Source organism: Apis mellifera, linkage group LG5, assembly GCF_003254395.2.
Source record: "Apis mellifera strain DH4 linkage group LG5, Amel_HAv3.1, whole genome shotgun sequence".
Taxonomy (NCBI): domain Eukaryota; kingdom Metazoa; phylum Arthropoda; class Insecta; order Hymenoptera; family Apidae; genus Apis; species Apis mellifera.
This window is the reverse complement of record NC_037642.1, coordinates 12,294,477-12,312,857: the sequence shown is the minus strand read 5'-3', so window position 1 is coordinate 12,312,857 and position 18,381 is coordinate 12,294,477. Positions and strand designations below refer to the sequence as shown.

The 18,381-nt window shown below is 35.0% G+C and overlaps 1 protein-coding gene across 3 annotated transcripts in view; it reads right to left on the bottom strand.

The window, feature by feature from the left end:
- Positions 1-18,381, bottom strand: part of LOC408862 (prolyl 4-hydroxylase subunit alpha-2) — a 323,379-nt gene that overhangs the window by 244,232 nt on the left and 60,766 nt on the right. The window lies entirely within an intron of this gene.

Sequence of the window (18,381 nt, the reverse complement as noted above, 5' to 3'; positions counted from 1 at the left end):
TAGAAGGGGAGGGGGAAGAGCGGTGTCCTACGCGGGAATGGAGGGGAGGGGAGGGAGGGAGGGGAACAGAGTCGTGAAATCGATCGAGGAGAATAAATCTAGCAAAAGTTGAAACGTTCTCGAGCGAGGCGGATGGATGGCTAATATATAATTCATTTAAATAATATCCGACATTAACTCGACACGGGACGCGTTTATTTAGCCTAGAAGCGATCAATCACGGGATGGGTAATCGAATGAGGCTCGTGTGACGAGTCTCGGCGCGGTGTCACCACGGTCGAGAATTCGAATTGTATTCCGTGTTATACAGAAATTTATCGTTCTTATTAATTTATCATTTATTATTATTTTATTATTATCGTTCTAAATCGATATCATCCAGTATTTATCCAGTGATGGAATATGGTCGGAAAGGACCTGTAAAATCGAGATTGTACATTTAATTTAAGAGATTGTAGGATCACGTGTTTCAATCTAATTAGTCAGAACGAAATTCTTAATACGTCGAATTTATCGAAAGATCGGACGGGATAAATTAATTTCACGTTTCAAGAGACAATTTCGATCGAGATTATCGAGATAACCATACGTATCAATATTTTAATGCCTCACAGGTTATTCAAATCTCGGTCGATTAACGTCAAAAGGCTTCAACGAAACGCGTTAAAAAAAAAACTCGGTGAATTTTCGTCCGATTTTCAATTGATCGGAAACGAATTCTTAAATATCGATCTCCCCACAAAAGACTAGATAAATTAATTTCACGTTTTCTTACCAAGAAGCAACGATCCATATAATCTTAATATTATTATTAATATTATTTAATTTAATTATTTAACACTTATATTTTTTTCAGAATATATTATCCATCTGAAGATCGAATCTCAAGTCGAATTCGAAAGTTGATAATCGTCGAACAATTTTATGGAATTTTTGAAATTTTTTTCGTGTTGAATTTCTAATTAATCGGAACGAATTCTTAAATATCGATTTTTTTCTCGAAAGACGAGATAAATTAATTGAGATTCGAACATCCAAAAATTTCTTTCCAAGATCTATATAAAAATATTATATTAATTTAATTAATATTAATATTTAAGAGCAGAAGTTACCATCCGCTGATAATCGAATCTCAATTGAATTCGAAAGCCAATAAACGTCAAACAACTTCATGGAGACAGTTCTGAGATAAAAAAAAAAATCGTTTTCTTTCCAAGAAGCAACGACCCATATAGAAATAATCTTGATATTATTTAATTAATACTTATATTTTTCCAGAATAAAATTACCTCATCAACTGACGATCGAATCTCAAGTCGAATTCGAAAGCCGATAAACATCGAACAACTTCATGAAGATAGTTCCAAGATAAAAAAAAAAAAAAAAAAACTCGATGAATTTTTGTTCGATTTTATTTTTAATTTCAAGAAGCAACGACATCAAAACAATCTTAATATTATTTAATTCTTATATTTTTTCAGAATATATTATCCACTGAAGAGTTGATAAACGTCGAAAAGTCATCGAGAGATTAGTTGCAAAAAAATTCGATAAAAAAAAAAATTTTGTTCGATTAATCAAAACGAATTCTTAAATATCTCCCCTCGAAGACGAGATAAATTAATTTCACATTTTCCTTCCAAGAAGCAATCCATATATCGAAATACCATTATTAAATACATATTAATATTCAATGCAACATTATTACTCGATCGGTATCTCGAGTCGAATTCGAAAGTCGATAAACGTGATCGAGCGAGTTCCAAACGGAACTGAAAAGAGAAAAAAACTCGGTTAAAAAAACTTGTTCGTTTCGATTTCTTTCGATCGTTCGGCGAAAGATCTCGAAAGAAAGAGAGGAAGGAAGGAAGGAAGGAAGGAAGGAAGTTTTCGCGGGAACACAGATCCCTCGGTTTTTCAATTAAATTTTCACGCGACAAAGGGATGGCGGACCGTTGTCGAAAAACGGAAAATCGATTGCTCGCGTATGTGGCCGGTATTATCAAACGGGAACAGCGAGTGTCTAGGCTGTTTCACTTTTTTTTTTTTTTTTTTTTTTTTTTCACGAGGAAAAGCCGTAATGGAGTTTCGACGTTCTCCGCCATTGTTTTGCCGTTTTATAAGCCGATGAGAGCGACGACAGAGACACACAGGCGGGAGGGGGGGGAGGAGAGGGGAGGAGGCAGAGAGAAGCGAGGAGAGACGACGATTTTACACGATACACAACATCTACAATTTTGTTATTCGCGGTGATTAAACATTGTTCCTTCATTTTTTCCTCTTTTTTCTTAATCGAAACGATCGAGGATGTTTAATTAATTAATTGATCGATTAATTGAAAAAAGACGATACTTGATTCCGAATGCGTTCGATTCATATATATATATATAATTTAAAATAAATCTGGGGGAATTTAATTCCTATAGTTGGCACTACTGTGACTTTAGCCTTCCACTTTGACGTTCGAATGCTATTAATTTCGCTCGATCGAGAACCAAAAAAAAAAAAAAAAAGAAATCAATCTTTCGTGTTACTCGATGAACGCGAATAATTTTCCCTTTCGACGGGTCGTGAAAACATTCGAGACTCTTTCGTCGAAACTTGTCTCTTTTCCATCAATCAAACCGTGAAGGAACGAAAGTGGAACGAATCATGGACGAATCAAGAAAGTAAGGAAATTTATTCTCTCATATCTGTGCAGATTTATCGCGTCGCGAACAATCGAGATTACGAGCCAGGATTACGAGCTCAGCCAATAGAGATCGTCGTTAATTTTGAAAGTTACGTCTTCGCGCGAAATTTAATCCGAATGTACTATTCTCGCGCTTCGAAAGTAAGTTTAGGTCGGTAAGTTAGAGAAATTTAAGAAAATAAGACGTAGTTTTTTTTCTAACGATGATTTTCGTTTGCTTGGACGCAAGTATAAACGTGGGAGAACTATAATAAAGGAAAGCAAAGATGTTAGAAGTGGATGAAATCAATTCGAATGTATTATTCTCGCGCTTCGAAAGTAAGTTTAGGTCGGTAAGTTAGAGAAATTTAAGAAAATAAGGCGTAGTTTTTTTTCTAACGAATACTCGTTTGCTTGGACTTAAACGCAAGTATAATAAGCGTGGAAGAAATATAAATGAAAGTAATGATGTTGGAAGTGGATGAAATTAATTCAAATGTATTATTCTCTCATTTCGATCTCGAAGTTATTCGAAAATCGGCCGGTAAGTTAGAGGAATTTAATAAAATGGCGTCGTTCTTTCTAGTGATTGTTTAGACGCATGCGCAGTATATAATAAACGTGCGGAAAATATAAACGAAAGCAATGGTGTTGGAAAGGATGGCGGACGAAAAAAAAAAAAAAAGAGAGAGGCGCGAAAGAAATTAACACGCGGGAAGTGAAAAATGATCGCTCGTAACGTGTTCTTCTTGGGAAATGATTCTTCACGCGGAAGAATCGTAAAGGGTAGCGTCGAAAGATAAATGAATGAAATCGGGGAAGATGAGAAATAATTGTGCGGTGTAATCCAAAAGAAATTCAATGATCTTCTATCCTCTCGTGATTCGATCAATTTTTAACCCTCGTTACAACAATACGAAAAATTCATCTACAATTATTCTCGACAGTTTGAAAAAGAAAGGACGGGGGAAAAAAAAAAGAATTTACAACAAATAATTATCAAAAAGTAGAATTATTCGTATCGAATAAGAAAAAACGATCGATCGACAAACGAATGTCATCTTTTTGTCCTCCTTCCTTCCTTCCATCTTTCCTAGTAAACATGGATTAGAGATCTCTCCAAGTCCGGGCGAGCAAAGAAATTACGCTTAAAAGCTACACATCGTGCCTTCTTTCTCGTCTTGTGTAACGCGAGCTGCAATTACGCTCGACAGAGAAAGAAAGAGAGAGTGCTATGTGTGATGGAAACAAAGAAAAAGATAGATAGATGGAGAGATAGAGATAGATAGATAGATGGAGAGATAGAGATAGATAGATAGATGGAGAGATAGAGATAGATAGATAGATAAAGAGTACAGACACAGCACACACACATGCACGCATAGAGAGAGAGAGAGAGAGAGAGAGAGAGAGAGAGAGAGACGAATGGAAACGTCCAAGTTGAAGTATCTGACGATTGTTTTCCTGGCAGTCAGAGGAGGCTGGTGTTTACGACTGTGCGGTCGCACCCAAGTCTTCGATTCGATCATGGTTTACTCGAGGGATTACATCGGTGTATCGAATCGGGAATTTGTCGCGTTCCAACTTTCTCCCCGAATCTTTCTCTCTTTTTATTTCTCTAAAGAGGGTAAAAGAGAATTCCAAATCTTTCGAAAGTAACAATTACAGCACTGGATGCGAATTTCTCTTCGAAAAATTTTTATGCCACGCGAATTCCGAATTCCGAATCTTTCTCCGTCGAAACGCAACCGAGTTTTCCACATCTTTAAACCTTTCGTTACTGCGCTCTTTATAAAATGTCATTGATATATTATAGAGTATAGTGGCGTATTATCGTATGAGCGTACAATCTTTAAGATCGTTCTTCAAAATATTTAGATATTTATATTTATCGAGTATTCCGTCGATAAATACTATAAATTTCTCTAACTACCACGCAGCTCCACACCAATGTGCAAACAGTAACGAAATTTAATTATTTTAGATATCAATAAAAAAAGTTTTGACAGATTATTTTCACAAATTATCGAATAAAATGTTTGAAACGCGAGTTGTATCAAAAGCAGATCACAAAAACAAATTAAAACAAATAACTCGTTCCGAGGATTTTCTATGTAAAACTGTGTAAAATATATATATACGTATATATTTCTAAAGAAAAAATGTTTGCAGTGTTGTCGTTGCAGCGAAAATACAAATTAACCCTTTCGTTACCACGGCCGACTACAATCGCTCTCCATAAAATGCCACCGACGTGCTACGAAATGCTACGACCGACTAAAATCGCTCCACGTAAAACGCCACTGACTGGTATATTATGGTCGGCTACAGTGGCTCCACGCAAGACACCGCGTATTGTACGTACGACGAGCGAGTTAACCTATACATCGAGTATAGCATATTTCATTTTTCACCGTTTGTTTCTCACGCGACAATATTATTAACAATTATTATTATTATATTCTATGATGTTATTCGATTCTAAAACGTAATTAAACGCGAGCATGTTTACAAGTTATAAATATCCTGTTTCAAGAAAAGTTTTTCTTTCAACGAACACCGCGAAAATATCGAGCGAGTTGCAGCGAGGCGTAAACACTGCCGACTGACGATCTTTCTCGAATACCGCCGTGTACATCTTTGGCGCTGTTGTAGCGAAAAGATTAAGATCTTTTTCCTTTTCCCTTCGTCGAGGGAATTCCGATCTTTCCAAGTTTTCTTCTTCCTCGAAAATCGAAACGAAAAGCAAAGTCGACGACGAGCAGCGTTTTCTAAATTTTCCAAGTTTTTCATTAAAAATCTTATCTCTCCGTCACAGAGGAATATTTATACCGCGCTGTCTTAATTTTGAGAGGAAGAGGGGAGGAAGAAAAATCGAGTTTTCGACAGGTGAGCGGAATTAGAGTTGAAATTTCGGTAGATCCAGGCTGGAATGCAAACAAGACGAGGGAAGAGAAGAAAGTTTTGGTCGAATCGACGCGTTCTATCCGAGGTCGAGTCCGGATAGAGATAGAGGTCGGACGATTTCGGCTATGGGTGGCGGGGAAATTACAGCGAGCCGACGTTGTAATTTCCCCGGTAATTTGCAACCAACTCCGCGAAATGGCCGTCAGCAACGAGGGTTTGCCCGGCCTCCTCCTTCAAATTGGAAATAACGAACCGTCGAACTTGGTCAGGCGATCTTTCCCCGCGCATGGGGAACGCTTAACGAAACTTTCTTAACGAACGTGCAATTCGAAACGCGCCGGTTCACCCGAATCCGACCGCAACCAACGGATCCGAAAACTTGAAATCGTTTCATCAGTTTTTTTTTTTTTTTTTCAGAGAGAAAAAAGAAATTTTCGAAATTGAAGAGTCTAATCCTCGCTCAAGAGCGTTGCTCCTCTTATATATATATATATATATATATATATATATATATATATATATATATATATATATATATAAATTATTATCACCAAAAGTGGCTCAACGAAATAATACAATGTTAAATAATGAAACATTTGAATACTTTTCTAACCTATTAATAGTAAATGTATATAATATGTGTTATAACTATCGCATAAATAGTAAATTGCAAACATAAACATTCGAAAACTTTCGTTACCCATTGTAGGTAAGTCACTCATTTTTGTGCGGACCACAATACGTTTATATAGAATATTTTATTATCGACGTAGCGATTCCTGTGTATTTCAAAGTCAACGTGTTATACGAAAATTTCGTTGCACTAAATTGGCGAATTGTTTTCAAATTTTGCTTCCAGAATTTTGACATTTCTCTCCTATTATATATTCCTCATTATTTCAAACAAATTTCTTTAACATATATACATTTCGTTTAACGAAAAATTACAAACTTAAGCGTTCGAATACTTTCGTTATCTCGATGTTTCTCTCGAAACACGAATCGAAGAGAAAACTAGGGAAATTAAGAAATGATCCAAGTTGCTTCGGTTAATTATAATTTCATAATTTTTCGTTCTCTCGGTTCGTTCGTACTTCCTGCATGGATAATTCTCTCGTTAGGAATGTTGAAAAGCCAGTTTTTCATTACGGTATTTAACGAAAGGCCGTTAAAAAAAATTAACAATTTCACATAATAATTTATTATGTCATCTCGCTTATGTACACGAAGCCTCCGGTTATCGTCGATCGATTACTCGGCAAACATTGAATCTCGACTTTCACTCGATTGACTTCCTTGTATTCGAATCGTGAGTCTTATTATTATTATTATTCGCGAATCCATCGTGAATACATTTTTCTTTTTTTCTTCGTCTCTGAGAGTGCTTCAATGATGTGAAGAGGATAAATTTCAAGGATCGTTCGAGTACAGAAAATAAACATTTGAAACTGTGCAGCGAAATTAAAACTTCGAACGCGAAAAAAGATCGATCGATCGATCGATTTCCAAATCGATCGAAATCAAATCAAAAACGTTCGAGTTGCTTTTCAACTCGAATTTTACAGAGCATCTATGAAAGCCCAGTTTTTCATTTTCTTACGAAAAAACTAAATATACATTGATGCACTTATTCGAATGGTTCGAATAATAGGAGTTGAGTGGATAACATTATTTTTCTTTAATTTTTTTGAATTTAATTTTCGATTAAATATATAAAAGAAAATATATAATAATTAATATATAAATATACAAATATTCGTGATTTAAATTCTTTAATAAAACTGCGAAAAAAATTGTAACAGACAATTAGAAAGTGCTACGAATTTGACAAATTAAAGCTTGAGAATTGGAAGTGATATTCCAAAGAAATGGATGTTAAGGATAAAATATTTATTAAAAAAAGAAGTTATAATTATTTACTTTCCTCGATAATTCTATCCTATAAATTATAAATATGTGCTTAAACATTTTTATTATTTAACGAAACAACGATGAAATTAAAATTATAAAATAAAAGATTGAGAAAGGAATAAAAAATTTTTCAAAACTAAAGAAATATTGCACAATGATATAAATGCATTGTTATAATATAAGATAATTTAAAATTAATCCATAAATACGAATGATACTTATTTAATTATTTTAAGTTTAATTTACAAAAAAAAAAATTCATCGATAATTTAAATAATTTTCAAAATTGAGGTTTTAAATACTTCTTAAAAAATTTACAAAAAGATCTCTCAATTATTGAAACGTTATCGATTAATTCTCTATCTATATACGCGTATTTTTGTTTAACCTTTCTGTTGAACGTTTAAAAATAATTTCCAATATATCCTTATAATTTCATTTTTATATGAATTTTTGTTACATTGGAACAACTGTTCTTCATACTATTCTATTTATTATATTTTAAATACTATTTCTATTACTATAATATATTGTATTATTCCTATTACTATACTATACTATTTCAAATATTATTTCTATTACTATACTATATTTTAAATACTATTTCTATTATTATACTACTTCAAAATTAATCTCGTCCGATAATAATATACGTTACTCGAATACGACATCATTTCATCGTATCCGAAACCGTCCAACGATCGAGGCAAAAGCTCCTTCTCCTCCTTCTCCTCCTTCTCCTCCTTCTCCTCCTTCTCCTCCTTCTCCTCCTTCTCCTCCTTCTCCTCCTTCTCCTCCTTCTCCTCCCCCTCCACGAAACGCGCATCCGCGCGGTTAGATCCCGCGCAAAGAGCGAGGTAAACGGCGAATGCTTAATTCGCAGGTAACGGATACGCGCAAAACGACAAGCGGAGAATCGGCAACGGTGTATTTACTTAGGCCATCGAGCAAGTAGAGGAAACGCTTTATTATACCGTTTTTCGTGTTTCTTCGTGAACGAAGATCTATCTCGAGATACCAGTCTCGGATAATAGTTTGGCGAAATTATCTTAGAGGATGAATAAAATAAGAAAATTTTAATTTAAGCGTATCCTTTCGTTCTTTTTTTTTTCTTTTTATTTTCGAATAGAGTTTTTTTTTTCGACGATAAGCGAAAGATCGGAGAAGTTTAGAGGGAATTTTCTTTTTTGCGAAAGAAGAGACGAAAGAGGGTCAATTATTATTAAAGCTTCGCGAGCCTGAAGTGACGTTATTAATAGGCTTTCGAGCAGCAAGGCAACGCCGATCGATAACGCGTTAATAATCTCAGGATTCAGAGAAGGGAGGGGATAATTTTAACACTGACACCATCGAACGAGTGATTTTAAATATCTCGTTTGGATGTACACTTATTAACTCGAATATATATCGATATAAATATTCTCCACTGATCAATCATCTCCTCTTGATTTTTATTTAAATAAAACTCGTAGCCACGGAATAACGGTGTATAAATAAATCCTTGCGTCTCGTGAAGAAAGTTTTCGAAACGGACAACCGAGGGCGTTGAGATCTCTCGACAGACAGATCTCTAAACCGTCCGACTATTATATATTATTATATAAAGCTGAATTACGTATTTTTCATCGAAACTATTAATTTCAACTCGATGAGCAATTTCCCATCTCTATGATAATTCAGTGGAAAAGATAATCAATAGAGGTTGGAGTTAATTAATTAACGCTTGGTAAACCGCGAAATTACACGTGATAACAATCGACAATCGCGTGGTCATGATTTGAACGGGAAAGAAATTTAACGAGAAGGAGGGGGAAATATGATTAACATTACATTTTCCATTTTAAAAATTCTGAATATGCAAATATTATTCTTTAAACATTATATATTGGTTTTTAATGATATAATACAGCAAATATATATTTTTATTCGTTTTCTCTGGAATATTTATATTTTATTATTTCTAGATGTTACGTATATTTTATTTTTACGAAAAATCCGTCGATTTGATTTATATAGATCAAATTATTGCGAAATGAACGAAAATGAAATAACAATGAATAAGAAAAGACAACACCAAGCAAATGACGACTGTTTGGCGATAAATAATAATAATAAAACGATCAAACAAATTGTTTACAATTGCGGTACGATAACAAATAATCCGTTCAACGGTGAATTTTGCAGAGAAAAGAAGTGATATTTTTTTTAAGTGAATCTGTCTTATTATTTTATAATAACAAATAGATTTAGATGAAGAATAATTTCAACAGTTTTCTAAAAAAAAAAATAAGTGCTATTTCGAAGTTTAGGAAAAATTTATTTTCGCGAAATGAAGACTTGAATTCAAAATCAAATCCAAAAAAGACACGAAATTGATAAAAAGAAAAATAAAAAGAATAACCAACGTAAATGAAGAATATCATAAAAAAAAAGAATGCGTATTATTTCAGATACTGAAAGCGAAAGTGAAACAAAAGATGCTGATAATGAAGAAAAAAATTAAATAAATAATTTACAAAAAATTGCATTTTAATATTAAAAAGACGAATTTCGGTAAAAAAAAACTATATAGTCTGTAAATCTAGTGTTAAATCTAATAAATATATATACGGAAAGTATACATCAAAGACAGAGTTTACATATAAAAAATGTAATAAAGACAAAATAAAAATCTATAGATTTCAAAAAATTGTATTTTAATATCAAAAAGACGAATTTCTAAAGAAATTTTTAAAGAAAGATGTACATATACTCAATGTACGTAAATCTAGTCTTAGAACGTTGGAAGATCATCGATCGAGAAAATTGTATTTACATCTGTTCCACAAACACAACGTTCTTTTATATTTCATTTTATTTTATTCTGCCAACCAACCAACACACTGACGAAGATAACACACACAGCTCGCTCCTCCATTCTTCCCATTACTTTTGCTCGCCCCTCCGATAGAAAAAGATAACTATACTTCTCCTTCTCTCTCTCTCTTCCCTCTACTTTTCACCTTCACGCGACTTTACCAGGCTCAACCGACAATATATTCCACAACGCGCCGAAAAATATAAACAGACGGACCCGATTATTTTAGAGAAATAAAATAAACATCTCCTTCTTCTCCGAAAGACATCTGAAGAAAAAGAAAGGAAACGTATAATATAAGATAGAACGCAACGATGATCGGATACATTGGAAATGATTAATGCGTGCTCTGTTTCTATTTGCCCGTAGGGGGGGGAGGGAAGAGGCGATCTGTGCTGCCGATTCCAGCCCCTGATTCCGCCCACGTTTTGCCCACGCGTCCGCGGCGCTTTGCGGCCGGATCACGGGTCGGCAAACAAAACGAGAACGCCCATTGTATATCGATTGTGCTCGCGCCCGATCGCGGGAACAATGGGGATAATTGAGCGTGCAAATTACGATAGCGAGAAATTGCTGGAGAGAGGAATACCCGCTTCAATTAGGGTATGCAAACCGCGACGGAGGGCATTGGTCCGAATTTATTCTTTCTCTTGTTTGAGAAAGATGGCGAGAAGGGGGAAGAAAGGGTGGGCGAGGGGAAGGGGAGTGATTGGCGAAATTAATTTGGAATTAATACGGAGAGTAACTGGATTCTTCTTCTAATAGGTGTGTTCTTGCAGAGTCGAGACAAACTCTGTGTTTAACGTATTTAATTTAATCTGTTTGATCGTGGAAAGATTTAATATCATTGGAGAAATTTAATCGAGAATTTTCTGAGAGAGATCGTTTACTGGGACGTCTTGTGTGTTTAATTATCACGAGAAGATCATATCGATTGAAAAATTGATTTGAAATCGAGAATATTCGAGAAATTAGAAGAGGAATTCGAAAATTGAATTCTAATACATTTGAAGCAAGAAAAATATATATTTGCAACGTTTTCTGCGAGAAGTTTAATTGTTTACGGAATTAAGATACATTTTCTATTTAATTATCACGAAAACAAGAGGGAAGATATTGTATCGAGTGAATGAAAAATTGATTTGGATTGAAATCGAGATTAATCGAATTTAATTAGTGAGAATTACGTTTACAGAATTAAGACACGCAAAAATGAAAGGGGAATCGAATTATATCGAGTAACCAAAGAATCGACTTATATTTGAGATGAGATCGAAAATATTAGGAGAGGAATATTGGAGAAAAATGGAAATACATCTGTATTTCCTTTGACGACCACGAAAACCAAAGTAAAAAGAATACCAAGAGATTAAAAAATTGATTTTTTGAATGAAATGGACATTGGAGAAAATTAATCCCGATATTAATTTTCATTATTCTTTCGAGATTAAATTTTTCCGGACAATGAAACAGGCAATGGAATACGATTAAAGTAAAAAATAACAATCTTCGCTTTATTTTCGAGGTAAATTTAACTCTTTCGAGAATTTATATACTTTTACGCGAGATATTCATAAATTTTCAGAATACTTGAAAAAACGAAAAACTTCTCTTCCTTTCTCTCCCCCCTCGATTTTCAATATCGTGTAATAAGAGGATCCGAAACGAGGCAACGCTAGACCACCGCGGCCCTTTCGCGGCAGACGCAAAACACCTTTGTAATCGGCTTTCCACCCGATAATGCGATTTGTATTCCAGGCGACAGTGCATCCAAGCATCCTCGAGAGGCCAACAATACACCGTTTGACTCGCGATCGAAGGCCAGCTTACGAAATCCACGCGAGGGAGAGGGAAGGAGAACAGCTCGAAACCGTTGTTAACCGTTATTCCTCGCCTCTGTTATATATTCTCGCTTTAATCGATTCATATAGTATTCATATTGATTCTCCATTAATTGATTTAGCTTTTAAACTCAGCTTTCCCTTTCCACACTCCTCCCCCAATTTTTTAAAAGCGAGAACGATAAACGAAATATCTTCGAAAGAGAATCGTTAAATTATTACATCAACACATCGCGCTCGACGACTCTTTCAACCGGGCGAAGCAATAGCAGCTCGAGATAATTTTGCGCATGCGTGACGAGCGTCTTACAATACAAAGCCTAAGCTAGTGTTTCTTCACACGAGTCTGTTTCGAATTATTAGAAGCCTCTGTTATATTCTCGCTTTAATCGATTCATATAGTATTCATATCGATCTCCATTAATTGATTTAGCTTTTAAACTCAGCTTTCCCTCTCCACACTCCTCCCCCAATTTTTTAAAAGCGAGAACGATAAACGAAATATCTTCGAAAGGGAATCGTTAAATTATTCGATCAACACATCGCGCTCGACGACTCTTTTAACCGGGCGAAGCAATAGCAGCTCGAGATAATTTTGCGCATGCGTGACGAGTGTCTTACAATACAAAGGCTAAGCTGTTTCTTCACACGAGTCTATTTCGAATTATTAGAATCTTGGCGGGCATTTCGATTCTATCGATCTGTTATTCTAATTTTTCGATTTTTTTCGACACTCAATACCGTGTCACTAATTCTCTAATTCGTTTGTTAACAATTTGAAATCAATTTCATCTTTGAAATTTTTTTCCACGGCTTCTAAACTTTACGACTATCATACAATACTTTTGTCACGATCGTCGAATAATATTCGACTAACATTGTCAGGGTTATAGTTTTGAAGGAATTTAAGATCGAATATCTTATCTCGATTTTAAAGTTTCTTAATAAAGTGATGAAGAAGTGAGGAACTTATTAATAAATCGACACCGCGTTCTTATTAATTGAAGACAACTAAATTACGTTTCATTTTATACAATTTTCAATATTATTTCTGGTTCGTATCTATCGTTTCCAATCTTAATAAATATTTTTCTTTCGACATCCGTTTCTTTCGAATACCATTTCCAATTCTTCAAGCTCCCTCAAATTTTTATCGCACGTTTGTCAAATTAGAAACGGTTTCTAAGTTAATTGCTTGCCGTAACTTTTTCGCTACGCAGATTTTTTTTTATAAGGATACGATATATTTTCTACATAATCACTCGTATTCTCTTCTTCATTCATCCATAGTTAACTAAATTTTCACACGTTTAAATTTAAATTAATAATATAAAAAGCAATACAAGTTTTCTAAAAATTAAACCTCAAAAAAATACTTTTTCCTCTCAATCCTTCGATCCTATTTTACCGACAGATCGCCTCTCGGCGCGCAAAGCGTTAGAATCAACGGTTAGATTCGACGGAACGAATTTCCAACTTCGTTTTTCACAAAAAGGAAGTGGAAACAGGAGTGAAATTAAACGCAAGACTGAAGAGTAGGCGCGTTACACCAATGAGGGGAGGGAAGGGGAGGGCGAGATAAGAGAGAAACTTAATAAAATCAAGGGGGGAGGGAGGGGGGAATCCCTGGGGAGGAGAACGGAAACTTGGAGAGAGCCGGTGTTTCCGATTTTAAGATCGGAGGTTGCGGAAGTAAATAGAGCGGAAATTCAATATTTTAATTTCACTTCGCCGCTCCTTTGTTCTCAGGAGGGAAATAAAACACGGGGAAACTCGATGCGCCCGGCTCCCCCCCCCATTCTTCCCTCTTTCTAACCGACCGTTGGTATCCGACCGTTTCTCCCACCGATCGGTAAAAATTAATGTCTCGTATACAATTATTTATTTTTAGAAAATTTCGAAAATTTGAATTCGCTGCGTCTTCGATAATTCTTCGATTCTGACAGAGATTTCGAGGAGGAAAAAAAATAGGAATTGAGAACAGGTGTGATAAAATCACTCGAAATATTATTCTTCAAACAATATATAAACAATATATGTAATATGTATATATAAATAAAAAATATATATATATGTAATATGTAATATATATAAAAACATATATGTTTCTATTTTGTTATTTCTAAATGTTGTTCAACTATCTTTATTTAAAATTTATATAAATCAATTATTGAATGAGAAAAAACAACACCAAGCAAATGACGATATTTGACGATAAATATACGATCAAACAGATTGTTTACAATTGAGAACAAATAATTCCTTCAACGGTGAATTTTGCAGAGAAAAGAAATGATTTTTTTGAGCGAGTGAATCTGTCTTATTATTTTATAATAACAAATAGATTTACGCGAGGGATAATTTAACAGGACTTGAATTTAAAATTTCAACGATATCGGAATATAATTGAAAATAATCCGAACAAAATTTAATTTCAATTTCTTGCTTCTTCTCCAAAGGAATCACGTGAAAAAATCCCCCTGGATCCCTTCTCTCATTTTGGGAACAATGGAAGGTTTTAAAAGGGCAATTAGACCTCTTTATTATATAACGAACCATTGATAAATAGCCGATTCTCTCTCTCTCTCTATTTCTCTCGCGTCGATTTTTCAAATTTCCCGCCGAACATCCGTTTAAACGACCCATTGCCACGCGACCGCGATCCTCGCACAAAGAGAACGATGTTGGGATCGTGGATGCGAGCTGTAATGGCAGAGAGAGAGCGAGCGAGCGAGCGAGCGAAAGATAAATAGAGAGAGAGCGAGCGAGCGAACGAGCGAAAGATAGAGAGATAGAAAGAGCGAGCGAGCGAGCGAGCGAAAGAGAGAAAGAGAACAAGCGAGCGAGCGAGAGAAAGATAGAGAGAGAGAGCGAGCGAGCGAGCGAAAGAGAGAAAGAGAATGAGCGAGCGACGATTACAGAAAACGACGTTAACGACGACGAGGATTTCGCGTGGTTACAAGGCGAGAGGCGAGAAGCCTTTTCATCCCCACCCCTCGCTATCCGCCCAGGCCAGCCTTATTTGTTCCGAGAGGGTCGCAGCAAACAATGGCCGGATCACAATGGTCTGTTTACCATGAATTGAAATTCTTGTAAATTTCACCCACGCCCACCCGTTTCGAAGCTCGGTATTCGGGTATTGAGAGCACGATGACTCGAAGCACAGTCATTTTCCAAGACCTGTTACGTGACAAGAGGATCTCTTTCTATCTTTTTCTTTTTTATTCTTCCTTTCTAGAATTCCTTTTTTTTGGAGATGAAATTTTTCTAAATTTCTTCCCGTTTAACCTTCTATTTTTTTTTTAGATAGAAAAGAATTTTTTGGATAAATAATTTTTTCCTTTAAAGATGTATATGTATAATTGCATTTATGTACAAACGTGACGAAACATCTTCACTAACGCAGTCCAAAAAAAAAAAAAAAAAATTCAAAAATTTCTCCTTCAAGATAAATGATACAAAAATCCCCACAAAAACTCATCCGCAAATTTCGAAGCGAAACACGAACGAGCACGCCCCCCTCTCCCAAGCAACGAAGGAAAATCGATCTGAATCTGGAAAGTTATCGGGTACCGATTGAAAGGAAAGGGCGTAGAATCGTCGAGCCGATTAACCGCGAAACCGTCGCCTTTGTCCCTCTTTAAGGATCGTGATTCGCATTAAAGGGGGGGGAGAAGGAGAAGGAGGAGGAGGGAGGGGGGCGGTTGCTCAGAGAGCCCGGCAGAGAGGAGAGAGATCACAGGTCGGAAAATATCACAGGGCTTGGCCACGAGTCAAGTGGCACCTCTTGCTAGCAAAGACATTGAATTTCGACCGATTCGAGGGGACCGACCGACCTGTCAATTCGATTCGACGTGAAATCAACGTGTTTCTTACGTGGCAAAGCAGCTTTGCCGTTTGCGAGTCCGATCTCGATTCATCTCCACGATGAAATTAGATTTTACAGAGAGAAGGGGAAGGTGGAAGAGGTTTAATGGTAAATGGGGGATTGATTGAAATATAAAAAAAAAAAGAGTATATTTTAATTGGAAAATATATAATCTTTCTCTTCTATTCGATCAAGATTACTATTTTTATAAAATTATTATTATTATTTTTCGCGAAGAAATTCTTTAAACGCTGTGATTCGAACAGTTTCTCGAGCGAAAGTAAAAGTATTTGTTTATTTGATCGATATTATTAATATTAATTTAATATCTTATTAATATCGATTTATATATAATTTGTTAACGCTCAAAAAACTTACATATCTTTGTCAAATTTATTTCCTCTTTTCTCGCCTCTGAACCACTGACCGTAGAATATGGCCATCCTCCGATTTAAAAGTAACTATTCGCCTTTAAACGCCAACAAACTAATGAATACGAGGAATTTTCATGATAAATGATATCTACGCATCCATCCTTCGAGCAAACAATAAAAATCGCAGCTTTCTTTTATATAAAAGTAGATTTTAAAAACGTTATTTATATTATTAAATCGTGAAATTGTCATTTTTCAAACTTGGCGAAGAAATTCTTCAAACGCCGCGATTGCGCCCAAACATCTGTTATTTCGAGATACGTTTAACTTTCCCATTGCCTTTTTTTGAATTTTTGAAACAATTCTCTCATTTATAGAATCTTCTTATTAAATTAAATTAATTATTAAATTAACCTAATATTTCGATATAATTCAATTTAAACTCGTACAGAGATAATATTCGTTCATTGAATCATTCAAATTACATTTGGATTCTTCTTTCCTAACCAACATTCTTCGTTCTATCGGTAATATTAGGTTATTCGAAAGTAATTTCGTTTCTTCATACGAGCGTCGCTAGTCGAACATTTGTCCAGCCAACTTCGTTCTAAACCGTGTTGTCTCGAAAGTAATTTTATTTCTTCACACCAGCGTCGCTAGTCGAACATTTATCCAGCCAACTTCACTCTAAACCGCGTTGTTATTATTATATTTCGAGAATTGGCATTTCGTGGTTAATTTACGAAAAAAATTCGTTCGATTCTTGTGTTTTTCGTGCGTGATAATAAAAATGCAAGATCAAAAGGAGCATTTTCGGCATATTTTATTTTTTTATTACTAAAAAGGTAAGAATTTTTCTTGCTGTTCAAGCAAGAAAAAAGTTACACGAAGTCTGTGAATGTATCAACAGTGTCGCCAATGTTCGGAATACCAATCGAAACTGACGAAGATAAAATAATAAATCGATTGAAATAAATCGATGAAGATTGAATTCTTCGTGATTACGTGAAACGACTTCATGAAAAAAATAAAATTACTTTCCGGACAAATAATACAAAAAAAAGGACTTATTAGGAGAGAAATATAAGAGGATATAAAATATGCAAGCAAGATATAGGTTAAGTAGAGTTTATAACAATCGATTGTCATTTATTCTAAAATAGACGACATTGTATGGTAATAATATTCGAAAAGAAAATTAAAAAAAAATTAATTCGAACATTCTTTCTATTTACCTCTATTTAATCACTCGAAAACATCAATTAACATTTTATTAATTAAAATTTTAAAATTTTGCTTTATTTTACTTATATATTTAATAATATTATACGGATCTTAATGCATCGATCATATATTCTCGAAATTCCAAGATATCGTTGCAATTAGAAAAAGAATATTACATCGATATCATTTTTTATCCTCGAAGTGGATATCGTTATATAAAAATCTGGAAAGTGGCAAAATCGGGGAACGCGATTATTTTGTTTTAAAATAGCGTAATCGCGTCGAGGATTTACGTCTGCGCCTATAAAACTTAATCCTCCCTCCCCCCTCCCCCCATTCCCCCGGATTTAAGAATCATCCCTGTACTGTATTCTTCTCCCCTGTATTACGTTTGTTGGTACACCCGGTTTTATTGGGCGGCGTTAATCTATTCATTATAAGGCGACTTAATCTGGTCGGATTAAGCGGAGGGGGAGAAAAAAAGCGTTGCACGTTTCGCTCTGTTTATTCGGGACTTTAGAATTCAAGCGCGAGTGGATAGCCATTCAACGCGATTTTTTCAAGATCGCAACACGAACACATCGCACTTCGACACATCTTTAAGAATCTTTTACTCGATATCGATAATTCGATTAATCGATCGAGTCGTTTTCGATAAGATATCAATTACAAATAACTTTCTTAGTATATCGATATAACCGAGAATATAAATTCGATACTTTTGTTGT